Genomic DNA, 13,382 nt, shown 5'->3' with positions numbered 1-13,382 from the left:
TTGAATTCTTTTGACTGGATCAATTTGATGATCGGAAATCAATAGCCACCATATATGACCAGAGCCCCACTCATCTCAATTGTTTACCACAGCGAGACAAAAAAAATTTAAGGGTTGTGTACAAGACACGACCACGATGACATTAAAAATGTAGCCAGTTTTATAAGCAATCAATATTATCCGTGGCCAAATTAAAACCCCTTAATGCCATAGACTGTTTCAGAACTACACACAGGCATGCTATTCTTCACTAGAGATAATTGTTGAATTTTTATATTAAAATCGATAACCTATAGTGTGATAAATTCAAGTTTTAAAAAAGTTTTATTCAAATCCATGAAATGGGAACATCAATTTATGATGCTCACAAACAAAACCTTACATCTATCTTTAAATACCTGCTATCAAATTAAATGTTTGCAAGCATGATAGAAAATTAACTGGTCATAACTCAAACTATTCGTAAACAAAGAAAGTTTAACATATGTATCTTTATATATTCGGTAGTATAATTAACATTAACTCTGAAATGTTCTATATTTGGAGTCCATTGGTGGAATCCTGAAAAGGACTATTTGTGGAATCCACAAACACGCGTGCTATGGAATGAAAAGTATTAAACTAACTAAGGGCTTTTGGTTTAACAAAAATCACATGCAGAATGGAACAATTAGTCAGCTGCAAAACAAGGTCTGCCTTCTCACGCTACTTACATCAGATAAATATTTCGAAATAACAAGAAACAACCCTTCCCTTCAGAATCTAATATGAAATACTGATAGCTTGGAACGTGACATCGGCTTTTATCTCTTTCGCACTGATGATGGAAGGACTACCTTCACGAGAATAACGAAAAAATATTTGCGGATTTTTCACATCCTCCGATTTCTATAATATTATATTTTGGATTTGGTTTGATTTTCGCCAATTTCAGCATGACAATATACTTTTAAATAACTGTACATTTTTGTATTGTTTCGGAAGGATAATTTTAAACAAATCACAGATTGTTGTAAATTTCAGATTGTCAATGTACGCGCAAGCAACAAGTAACGAATATAAACGGCGGAATTAGGTTATCGTTGTCATCGTCAAGAATTTTTCAAACTTGTTCTTCATTGTTGGTTATAGCCCTGAAAAGGGCTTTTAATTTACAAAAATAACATGCGAAATGGAACCAACAGTCAGCTGCAATAACGATTTGCCGTCTCTTCCAGCCACGCGCTACTTACATCGGATAAATAATTAAAATTGGAAAGAAACAAACAACCTTCCCCTTCAACAGATAATTTGAAATACTGATAGTTTAAAACGTGACATCGGCTTTTATCACTTTCGCATTGTTGATGGAAGGACTGCCTTCATGCAGAATAACGAACAAAAATTTGCGGATTCTTTTTGGTACGGCTTTCGCTAGTTGGCAGTGTTGCTACATTCTCCAATTTTCTGAAACATTGCAGAATTTTGGATTATGTTTCCGAAAGATTATTTTTTAATAAATCACAGGTTTTCACCAATTTCAGCCTCGAAATGTACTTTAAGTAGCTGCCCATTTTTGTATTGTTTCGGAAGGATAAATTTAAACAAATAACAGATTGTTGCAAATTTCAGATTGCTTGCGCGTGTGCAAGCAACAAATAACGAATATAAACTGCGCAATTGAATTATCGCTGTCAATGATTGGAAATATTCAAATTTGTTCTTCATTGTTTGTTATAGGCCTTAAAAGGGTTTTTAATTTAACAATAACATGCAGAATGGAACAATTAGTCGGCTTCAACTGAGGTTTGGCAACTCTTCCAGCCGCGCGCTTTTTACATCGGATCACCGGTAGCAGTGATCAAATGCAGCACTCTACGCAGCGCATTGTCAACATGCATGATTGCTACTGCTGTTCTTTACGGCCCGACGATCGACAGGAGAATGAAGTCGCTCGAGAAATGATATTCTTTAAATAGTCGAGGATGACGTCATTCATAGAAGCGTAGTGTGCTGGGTGCTCAAATCTGTCGTACGAGACGCTATAGATAGGGTGATGAGCCTATTTTCACCATACTAAGCAAGGTGCCTCATTAATTCGGTAATTTCTTGCCTTACAATCAATGGAATGCGTAAAAATTGACATCAATCGCTTTGCTTCGTTGTTAAGAACCAATATAATAACACAAATGCGTTGAAAACAGTAAAATTCTCGTGTTTGAGCACAATGAAAACTCGAATCGAGTGCCCCTATTGTTGCGCTACCATTTGACTCAATGCGTTGAACAAAGATGGCAGACACTGCTCTAACCAACGGCTTCAAATGGGTAGGGTGATAATAGAAACATGGCGCAAATAGGCTCATCACCCTACGATGTTATTTGGCTGGCAAAAGAGCAACAACTGTTTCAAACAGGCACACGGCACATTTATTTATAACTTTTCGTGTTCGTTTGAATCACTAAGCTGCTCCCTTTCGACGGCGCTGCCGGGGATAGATTGACTGATGTATGAGAGTTTTCACGTTTTCGAGATCTGTTCATTTTTGCTTGTTTTTCAATAGTGTACTATTGAAATACAAAAACACTATAGCAATAAAACATAATTTCAGTTAATTCTGAATTGTTTAGTGATAACCAGACGGAAATCCGTTCATAAATAAGAAAGTTATTAGCGTTCAAAATAGTGACGCAAAAACGTGACATCGTTTGATTTTAGATTTTAGAATGACACCCTGCCCCAGATAGTGCAGTAAGACATTTTCAATGTCAAAAAACAGTTTCTTCAAACCTTGCGTTCAAACAAAAATTGAGATGTGAGTCTGAAAGCACAATTGCAGGCTTCTACTCAGGGCACTAGCTGGATATTTTAAACTCTATTGTCGCATGGCTACTATTCAGCACGCTGAGTATTATTTGTGTGATCAATGTGAATCCGATTATGCAACTTCATATTATTTGATATGTAACCACCCTGCAATAATGCTATTGCGTGTCCGGATTTTTAGTTGTCCAACCTGTACAGAGAGCTAAACTCAAGAATATGTTATTGGTTCCTAATGTTTACTGTTTTGTGTTGTAATGGTATTGTGTATCTTCAATTTACCAACCTTTTTCTTCTTTAACTTTTAACCTCTCTCTCTCCATCCTATTAAGAAAATGATGATATGACAACGCAAGGCACAAACCATCGAATAATAAGGAGAACGACACAATCGAACCACTATATTCAGGTTTTTAACTGGTATTTCAATAATTTGGTGTTGTTGGCGGTGGTACGACTCCATGGTCTTTTTCCGTTATTCCGACCAAAACAGGTTCAGAAAGAGAACAGCCTTTTATCAAACACTCGTAAATTTTCCAGTTCTCGGTCCCCGTTGCAATGAAAATATCATTTTCCAAACCACAGGTACAGATAGCCTGCCAAACCAGATATTTCTTAGTAAACTTCGAAAGTTTCATATGGTTGAAAACATCTGTAACCATTCAACTTCCGGTTATCGTAGAACACGTCTGTTCAATCATCTGTTTGGAGTCTGTCTTAACGTCGTCAGTTACCACGCAGTCAACATTCGTCTGTATCGTCGTGTACAGCTTCCGGAATTGTGTTTGGTCATCTTGTTTTATTTTTCGTGATTTCGAGTCACTACCGTTTTATAACTCGACAGACCGGCTCGTTTTTAGCTCGATGTACGCTTGTAAATCTCTTTCATCACTGGGGATTTCGGCTTCCGATTCCTCCCCCCCCACCGATCCAGGTTTCGTGGATATCAACAAACGTTCCCCGAACAATTTCATTATGTTTGTGACAGCTGATATGGCCACCTCGGACGACTTCGTCAAGTTGACTTGCGAGTTAATCAGATTTTAGCGAGGCGTGATTTTGAAGAGTAAATGATACACAATAAAAGGAATCATTTTACACTCACACATTTTTTGCTTTATATGTTCGGTTTAAAAAAAAAGTATCAAGTTTAAAGTGACCAAATTGTCAACATAATTCTATTTAGGTGCCATTTTCCTGAGTGATAAATAACCTACGTACTTATATTCATAAATCAACATACATTTCGTAACCGATAAACCAGATCACTTTCGTTGCTCGATATAATTTCGTAACCAACTGAAGGACACTCTTGAAACCTGCATTGCACAACACTGGCTAGATGGTTCAGATATCGTACATAGTACTTTACGTACATTGGCCGTAAGCTATAGGTACAACTTTTCCAATCAAAACATGACATTCTACATAAACGTCCGTCGTGCCCCGACTCTTACGGACTGTAGCACCACAGTAAGTATGCAAAAACATAAACATGTTCCTCACGGGCCGGTTTCCACTCTGCGATTAGCACCAGTTCAAATATTTGAACCTGATCGGCACTCCGGGACATCGTGTGGAAAATTCAAGATTCCAGTCGTAGATATTTTCTTACACGGGGTTTATGGTGCAAGTGTGTTTTGTGCATATCGTCGCATACGGACTGAAAATCTGGCTTCTTTCTCCCTCTCTCATACATAATGTTTTCGACTGAGCGTCTCTCTTTTGTTATGAGAGCTCGAATGGGTGCTTTTGCATAATTTGTTGTGTTCTTATTTTTATGCTATAAACCCTACCCTTCGCCTATCTCAGTGGGTCCGCTGTTGAGAATCCCTAGGATCCCAACTCATTTATTACACGCTACATTTACCGCAATGAAACCATTAGGCCAAATCTACACGATCACTCAAAACCATACCAAAAGCAGAATCGAGAAAAGTGTGCGTGTGTGAATTGACGTCTGATCTATCAAGCCGATCAGCCACGCAACTCAACCGCTGTAGCCTTCCAATATGCGCGATATGAATCAAGATATTCATCGCCGTCACTAGCTTCCACAGGTCCGCTCTGTGGCATAGCACAAATCCTGGTCCGGCAGACATTCTTGCCAATCGTCGCGTCTATCGGAGTAAAAGACGGAAAACGATCTACTTTATTTATTACGAAATGAGAAGTGCGATCAAGATTAGTTTTTTTTCTAACCTCAATCTCAGAGACCGTAGGGCCTTGATTGCCAATGGTTTGCTCCAGTTTACCAAGGTTCACGAGGAAAGTGCGAAAATACAACATTTGAAGTGTACGCAGTACACTGTTTGAAAAAAATCTATGATGGAACGCTGACAAGTATACCTAAGCATAATTGAAACAAATGAGCTCGCAAAATATATTTTATATTTATATATTTATGATTCTTGGCTTTCAATCCTGAATGCCGCATATATATTCTCCCTACTTTAGAAAATATGCAATTTACATGCAACGTGTAAAAGATTTCTATTGCCCTTCTTTTATTGAGCATTTACGTCATACTGTTGAATGCCCAACACAACACCGCATATACGGGTAGCGATTGACAAACCCGACGAAACAAAATATTACCAAAAAAAAATCTTTAATTGCCTCTTCACCGCGGTACTTTCCAAAGGGGCGAAATACACCAAAACGGTAAGCAACTCTGCGAACGAACGATGAAAAATGAACCTACGGCCAGATTTCATCAGGATGGTGCTCTGTTGAGTGTTATGCTTCACCCGATCACTCGCTGTTGAAAGGCACAACGGCTCACTCTTCGTCCGTTCGGACCAAGCTTCAACTGCCGCCGCTCTAGATCGCGATCGGAACTGGACAATAAATTTACAACCGCGAAATACGTGTGGCAACCGGCATCTGAAGCTCAACCAGAGCATAGCAAATAGGTCAAGGTTGTCGCGGCGAAGCCTGTCAATCTTCCCGCCACGATAGATTGTGGTTTCAGACAAGTTGCCAAAGTGCATAGTTTGGGTAATAACGGGGTCCTAAGCCGTCGCAGTGGGGCCTTGCGCATTGTGTGGTTTTGTCGAATGGTCTGTAACCCCAAGCAGCACAAAACCAACAGGCGGTGCAACCGCAATCAATTCATAGTACAGCAACGTCCATGATTCATCGCGGATTAACTATGAGCCATTGCAACAGATTCCCATGGTTTCTCCTTGCGAGGTTCCCGCGAAACTATCGATTGTTCGCTTTGGCGCACCAATCCTTCAGAAGCTCTTAAAGCTTACTTTCTCATAAAACCATTAATTATACAACTGTCAATCAATGGAATTTGCGCAGCTGCACATAATTACTAGGTACCGTATCGTAAGCAACATCAACATACAGCATGTATTGGACAACTCGCAGTTTTTTTTACTATTTGAATATGTTTTCTGCCACATACCGTTTCATATGGTTTACTACATTTTAGTTACATCAAGTCTATAATACGGTTATGAGTTTTACTAAAATATTACGTTTGCTCTTTAAACCCGCTAAGTGTTTCATGTTTTTTATAGTTTGACAAAATAAAAGTCAATACTTCCAGCACACATCATACGGGCTCGTTTATTTATGTTTTTGGGAGAATATTACACCTTCATCAATTACGCTATCGGACGTCATCCCGGTTTAAAATGTTAATAACTATTGCTTTATTACGACCTTTTAAACACAGTTCAGGTTGGATGGTAAATTAACCCGTAAGAGGCTGTGCTGTAAGCGTTGACGTTTTTGTTACTCCGCAAAAACCTTTCAAATAGAAGGTACCTGCCTTTTCAAGCCATTTCGTTGCTTACTGTTACAGCATAAATTACTTTTAAAAACGGTGCTGCCTGCAGGTGGTATCGAGTGATTAAAAGTTATGTTGGAGCATTTTTCACAACCTTTCAATGAAGAAGACCCCTGTCCTCTGAATTTGTAACTAGGTTATTTCAGCTATGAGTCAATTATAGGGGAAAAGTAATTAAACGGACATGGGGGGAAAGGGGAAAAGTAATTAAACATACTAGAGTGTATCGTGGAAGGTTATTCTGTCTCAGAGTTTTAGTTTTCGAAAAAAAATGGGTTGGTAATATCAGAGACATAACCGATGAGAAGTAGAATACACTTCAGCCTGGTAATTCTCAAGTAGAATACATTTTAGCCTGCTAATTCGAATGGTTATTATCGTCTGAAAGTTTTTATTAAAATCAGTTATTCCGGTGTTTAACACTCTGAACACCAAGGGGGTAAAAAGATACGCGGACTACCAAGGGGTCGGATTAAAAAAATAGGAGAATAGAGTTGTTTACCGTAAGTTAAAACAAAAAGAATAAAACAAAGTCAGCGAAAAAAATGGGATCACTGTTTTGACTTCGCGATATTTTTGATAACACATACTACATGGGATAGTGGCAGGACTCAGTGAATCGCTCAAATCAGCATAGGACAACATCAGTGCTAGAAATCTCAAAAGCTAAACCAAATCAATGGAAATGCGGAAAAATTGCCCATAAAATTGACATACAAACGAATTATTGCTAATGATTTGTTAATAACATATCTAAATCCTCCAATCAATGCATTGTGTGGGGCAAACTAAACTCTCCAAAAGGGGTTATATATGTTGTGCTGGGCCAAAAAATCGAAAAAACATATTTGAATCAATTTGAAGTTCATACTCTCAATAGCGTTAACTCAAATTTCTAACGCGACTGAGAACTAAGAATTAAAATTGCAGCTCTGGATATCACGCTTCCTCTGAAATGCATGCAAGCATAGTTCAAATTTTGCTTCGATATCGTCTTTTTCTAAAAGTGATTTCCCAGTAGTATCTTTGATTGGAATCATTATCGCTAATCCAAATGCCGAAGAACAAATAAAAAAACTCTCGAACCCCGTTAGGGAAAATGATTATCCTTAATGGGATTTCCTTTTTCACGAAACTTTTCGATAACTTTCCGTCACTTACGTTAGTGCTCTGGGTACACGCTGCTCTGAAAATCTATTAAAAAATTCAAATGCTTTTTAATTTTTACAACATTATTAGGAAAAGTTATCTAATATGCTTTTGTAATATTGTGTAGGAAAAAAGCTGAAAAATTCTGTATTTTCTCAATCTGCAACATATAAACCCGTAAGTATAACAATTAATTTAGGATACCTTTTTAACATAAACTATCGCACGAATGGGAATAGGTTCGCCGAATTTTGGAAGAAGTCGATAAAACAACCCCTTGAAAACTACTTAAAAATTGGTGTAGTTCGATGCAATTGAAAAAAAATATGTGGGACACAGTGAATAATAAATACAGTAAAGACCCGTTTTTATCAGCCCCATGGTTTATTTTAGGATAACAAAATGGAAACATTAACTAAATCGGGACAGCTGTTTTTCTTTCTTTATAATAAACTGAAGCTGTTAAAATATTCTTCCCTTCCCATAATAACTATTTTTATTATTTAATATACATTTCTCTTTAAGGAGTCCTTTAGCGTAAAATCAAAAAAAATGTGCATGATTGCATCTTTAAAATAAGAAAAATATGATCTTGAAAGGATTTATTCGAAATTTGCTTTGTTCGTCGGCTAGAGCCCCTCAAACATGTTTTCGTATGAGGCTGACAAAATCGGGGCAGACTAAATCGGGGCTTCAATGTATTATAATAGATAGGCAGTATTTGAAGAAGTTTCTTGTGGACGAGTGTAGAACGACTTTGTCCCTACTTACATGGAGTCAGCAGCGTAGAATTCGGTTTGGTGGGGGTTTAGTGGAAATTTAATTTGGACAGTACCAAATCGTATAATTACGAAACCTTTGAAGTTTTAAAATTATGGAGAATCAAAAAATTGTAACAGAGTTCCTGTCTTTAGCGAGTTTGTTGAGACTTTCATTTAAAACAACTTTATTGAGGGCAATAATACTACGTATATGGAGTATATCGTGTTATAAAATTCTATTTACGAAGTGTTACTTCAGGAATCAGAATATATTGGCTCAAATGGCACGTTCCCCGTACATAGTCGGGGATTTGTGTTACTTAATCTAGTTTTTTTCTAAAATAACTTCTATTATTAGGGAGTGGGCGTAGCGTATTGGTAAATCGATTGCCTTGTACGCAGCGCACCTGGGTTCGAGTCCCGACCCCGCACATAGGGTTAGAAATTTTTCCTAAGAGATTTTTCTAACCCGAAGAGGCGAATGACCTTAAGGTTAAAACCTCTATAATTGAAATTAAAAAAAAAAACTTCTATTATGAGCTTCACAAGCTCAAGCTTTGGATAAAATGTAAATTTTATTGTTTATAAACAATAGACAACATAACATAAACAGTCGGTTGTCACGGTAAAGATAGACACGTCTACCTTTATCAGGACACATGTTAGTGAACTCGGTTGATTCGTAGTTATACTGCCTAAGCTCGACCCTTATTAACAGAAGACAAAGATTAAGCCCGTACGATATTAAGCCTGTTCTAATGACCCTGCCACTTCTAGTTTTCCGATCTGTTTACTTCACATCCTTGCTCTCACTTGAGTACTATGGCTCTAATTTTCATAACTTTCCCTACCCAGTGATCTCTAGCTAATTGAATGTCGTTAAAATGTAAAAAAGAAAATGTGACTAACATAGTCGAAATAAAAAGAAAGAAATGAACAGTAAAATCATAATAATTTATTTTAAAATTAAAAACAAATAGCCTAAAATATGTTAATACCCTGAACACATGGAGCCTTCATGTCTTCAACAAAGTGGTTCGTAGTAGCACTCCTCAAAATTTTGCTAAAGACATTAAGTCTGGAACTAAATTTGTTTGAAGAGTAAATTCTCCATAAATACCTCTTGGAGGATATAACGCCAAAATTATTTTATCAGTTGATGTGCTGTTTAACGTTTGTAAAATTCATCGAAGGCATTTCATTCATTTAATTCATTTAAAATTCATATAATTCATTTAACTCATTTAATTAATTTAATTCATTTTATTCATTTAATTAATTTAATTCATATAATTCATTTATTTCATTTAATTCATTTAATTCATTCAATTCACTTAATTCATTTAATTCATTTAATTTATTTAATTCATTTAATTTATTTAATTCATTTAATTCATTTAATTCAATTAATTAAATTAATTCAATTAATTCATTTAATTCTTTTAATTCATTTAATTCATTTAATTCATTTAATGCATTTAATTCATTTAATTCATTTAATTCATTTAATTCATTTAATTCATTTAATTCATTTAATGCATGTAATTCTTTTAATTAATTTAATTTATTTAATTCGTGTAACTCATTTGATTCATTTAATTCTTTCAATTCATTTAATTTGTTTAGGTTGTTGATTTTATTCATTTTTTCAATTACTAGGTTTCTTCAATATTATTATTTCTAATAATTTAGGATTTCTTTCATGTTATTTTCAAATTTCACGTTTAATGAGCTGAACTTTTTTTTTTGATTGTAGATTGCTGCTTAGGGTCTTTAGCCTCTTTACTCGGGTTAGAAAGATCTCTTTAGAAAAATCCCTAACCCTATATGCTGAGCGAATTTGATTAATTTATTTTATTGTTGTTACTTATATTAATCATTCTACTCATTTTATGAATTTGATAACTATTTTCCAACTTTTTTCTCGTGCATGTAGGGTTCCAAAATTATTTTTCTTTGAAAACAGTGGGGTCAAGAAACACGAAAAGCCTTTTAGCATAAAGATAGGTGCTTTCCTCGCAGTGCTAGAAGCTGCTCATTTTTTACCTTTCTATGCTCAATACAATTCTCCTAGAATATTTGCAATAGTACATTTGTGTAAACGTATCTAATAACAGTCTAAATTGATAAGTTTTATCAGATTTCAATAATATTGCAACATAACGAAGATATATGAAAAATTAATTTTCAGTCGTCAACGTAAATTGTCCCTGGCAGCACTGCTCCATTGGAATCCAATCAGACTAATTGCAATAACTTCAGTTCTAGAGCTGATCCTTGTAACTGTTAATACTTAAATGAAAGGCAATAGTTACAGTTATTAGCCTTACTTGTTTTTGTGAGCAAATCTTGCATCAATCAAAAGTTATAGCTGTTAAAAAACGTTGTTGTCCACAAACAACATCGGCATGAATGGATTAAGTCAGTTTTTTTGCCTAAAAAGCTGTAAAAACAAAAAACAAAATTTCTTAAAAAACTTGTATCGGCCAAAGCGATATTTTTGCCGAATAAATGAAAACTTATAAACACCCGATATTTTAGACAGGAGCTTGCTATCACTAACGAAAAACACGACGCACGAAAGGATCGAAAGTGGCCATGAATGACGTCCCATATCTCGAAAACCAACAGGTTTTGATCAATTGTTTTTATATAGCACATTTCAAATTTCAAACATGTAAAAGAAATATAATTGATTTTTTGAAACCTCAAGACCGCCTTAAAAAGACCGATATAAAATTTTTCGATTCAAGCTACCGGCAACGAGCTGATCCAACCGATACAACAGAAAACGAACTGCATCATTTGAATGCTACTGTTTATATATGGGCCAACGAAAGTATCTAGAATATGGGATGTGGCTAGCAACGCTGTATCATGTGTCGCACGTCAGTAGAACAGCACGGACCAATTATAACATTCACAAAACACATTTTTCGTTATTTATAGTTGTCGTACATTTTACGGAAATGAATACAATATAAGTGCACATATTTCGGTTGTATACCATTCCACCGAAAGCCATTTCCCAGAAAGCCATTCCCCAGAATTCCCTTCCCCAGAATGTACCATTCCCCAGAAAGACATTTCCCAGATTGTACCAGTCCCTAGAAAACCATTATCCAGAATGCTCCATCCCCCAGAAAGTCATTCCCCAGAATGCCCCATTCCCCAGAAAAGTTAATGTTTTATTCATTATTTGTGGTTAAGCCAAATAGTTGCGCATACCTAATTCAAGGAACTTATGCGGTGTTAAGCTGCTGAGGATGTGCCGTCGAAAGCGGCGGCCTTTCGCAAGCAAACCTGTTATCCTCTCGTATAACCGGTTTACTCGAACATAGGACTTGGTTCCTTCTGTCAAACATGAGCAGTTCTTTGAATTTGTACGCCCAGTAACTCTTGCACGCAAACTTGTGATCTTTTCGTCTGCCCGGTTTATTTAAACATATGTGTTGATTCCTTCTTTGGAGCTTTCCTTGAATCCATATTGGAATCGAAATGAATGCATATTTTGACAAATGGTTTCGTGGGTTTTAGAGCATTTATCTTTCCTTTGTTTTGGGTATGTTTCGTACGCAAATGTACGATCCACCCGATTACTCGGTTTACTTAAACAGGTTGCACTAAATACATTCGATAGTATTTTCATACCTTACGTCAAATGGTACTTAAACCAGAGAGTTACAGACATAATACTCGACAACAATTATTCGCCAATGTTGAATTGAATATATTTTTAGTTGGGACTGTTATCGCATTTGCAATTATGGCGCCACTGACATATGCGTAAGCATACGGGGGATATACCAATTGTTCCTGGGTCTGAGGGACAACTAATTTGTAAATGAGTGGTTGGAACCGTGTATAAAAGATGTAGCTAGTACATAGAAGACCCGTTTTTATCACTCCCCGATTTTATCAGTTTTTTTACCTAATTTTGTCAACCAGACAGGGTTATAAGGATATGTCTTGGGATAGAAGAGGAACATTATTACAACTTTGGTTTATTGAAAAGAAATAAACAAATATGTTTTGTTATTGTTCCCATTTTGTCAACCCAAAATTTGCTAAGGGGGCTGATAAAAACGGGTCTTCGCTGTATTTTGGCCGAATTGGTGCAACGATATTTTTGCGAGAAGCTATCACTGCATCAGTTCCTTGACTTAGGTAATGTACAAAGTTTTGGTTTCGCCACATAACCTTACTTACATAACGCTGTTTCATTCTTTTGGATCCTAGGATCTACCGCTTTCTATGGTTGTTGCCAAATGGCACTGAAAACATTGTCTTATGCTGCTACCAGTGCACTCTTCGAGGGGAGCAATATGGCCAACATACTGAAAAAATGTTTTGATTTTCATCAAAAAAATGTCCCACTTCACAAAAAAAATGTCTGGGAAATGGTTGCAACTGTGGAATGAGCATTGGTTCATTCTGGATATGGTTTTCTGAAGAATAGTTCTTACTTAGAAAACACTTCGGTACTTTGGTTTCTGTGGAATGGTTTTTGGGGAAAGTCAGCCAATCTTTATTTTAATTCGGAATAAATAATGTCATCCTAACTTCCGGTTTCAACACAATGCAAATCATTTCAAATGTGACCGAATCGAAGAATGTCGTTCGATGGAAGTGGGAATGAGTAGTTCGTTTGAAAAGATCAAATCAATAAAAAAAAGTAAAACTTTTTTGGGGAATGACTTTCTGGGAGATGGTGCATTCTGGGGTATGGAATTCTGGGGAATGGTACATTCTGGGAAATGACTTTCTGGGGAATGGCTTTCTGGGGAATGATTTTCGGGGGAATAGTATACAATCCATATTTCCCATCAGATAGTGCAAAAATATAATGCTTTCGTTCAGTACAA

At 36.3% G+C, this 13,382-nt stretch overlaps 1 protein-coding gene across 5 annotated transcripts in view; it reads left to right on the top strand.

Moving 5' to 3' along the window:
• The window catches only part of LOC131684379 (serine/threonine-protein kinase Pak-like), a 182,810-nt gene that overhangs the window by 102,731 nt on the left and 66,697 nt on the right, over positions 1 to 13,382 (top strand). The gene's annotated exons all lie outside the window — the stretch shown is intronic.

Source organism: Topomyia yanbarensis, chromosome 2 (genome assembly GCF_030247195.1).
Source record: "Topomyia yanbarensis strain Yona2022 chromosome 2, ASM3024719v1, whole genome shotgun sequence".
NCBI lineage: Eukaryota > Metazoa > Arthropoda > Insecta > Diptera > Culicidae > Topomyia > Topomyia yanbarensis.
This window is presented reverse-complemented; position numbering and strand designations above follow the sequence as displayed.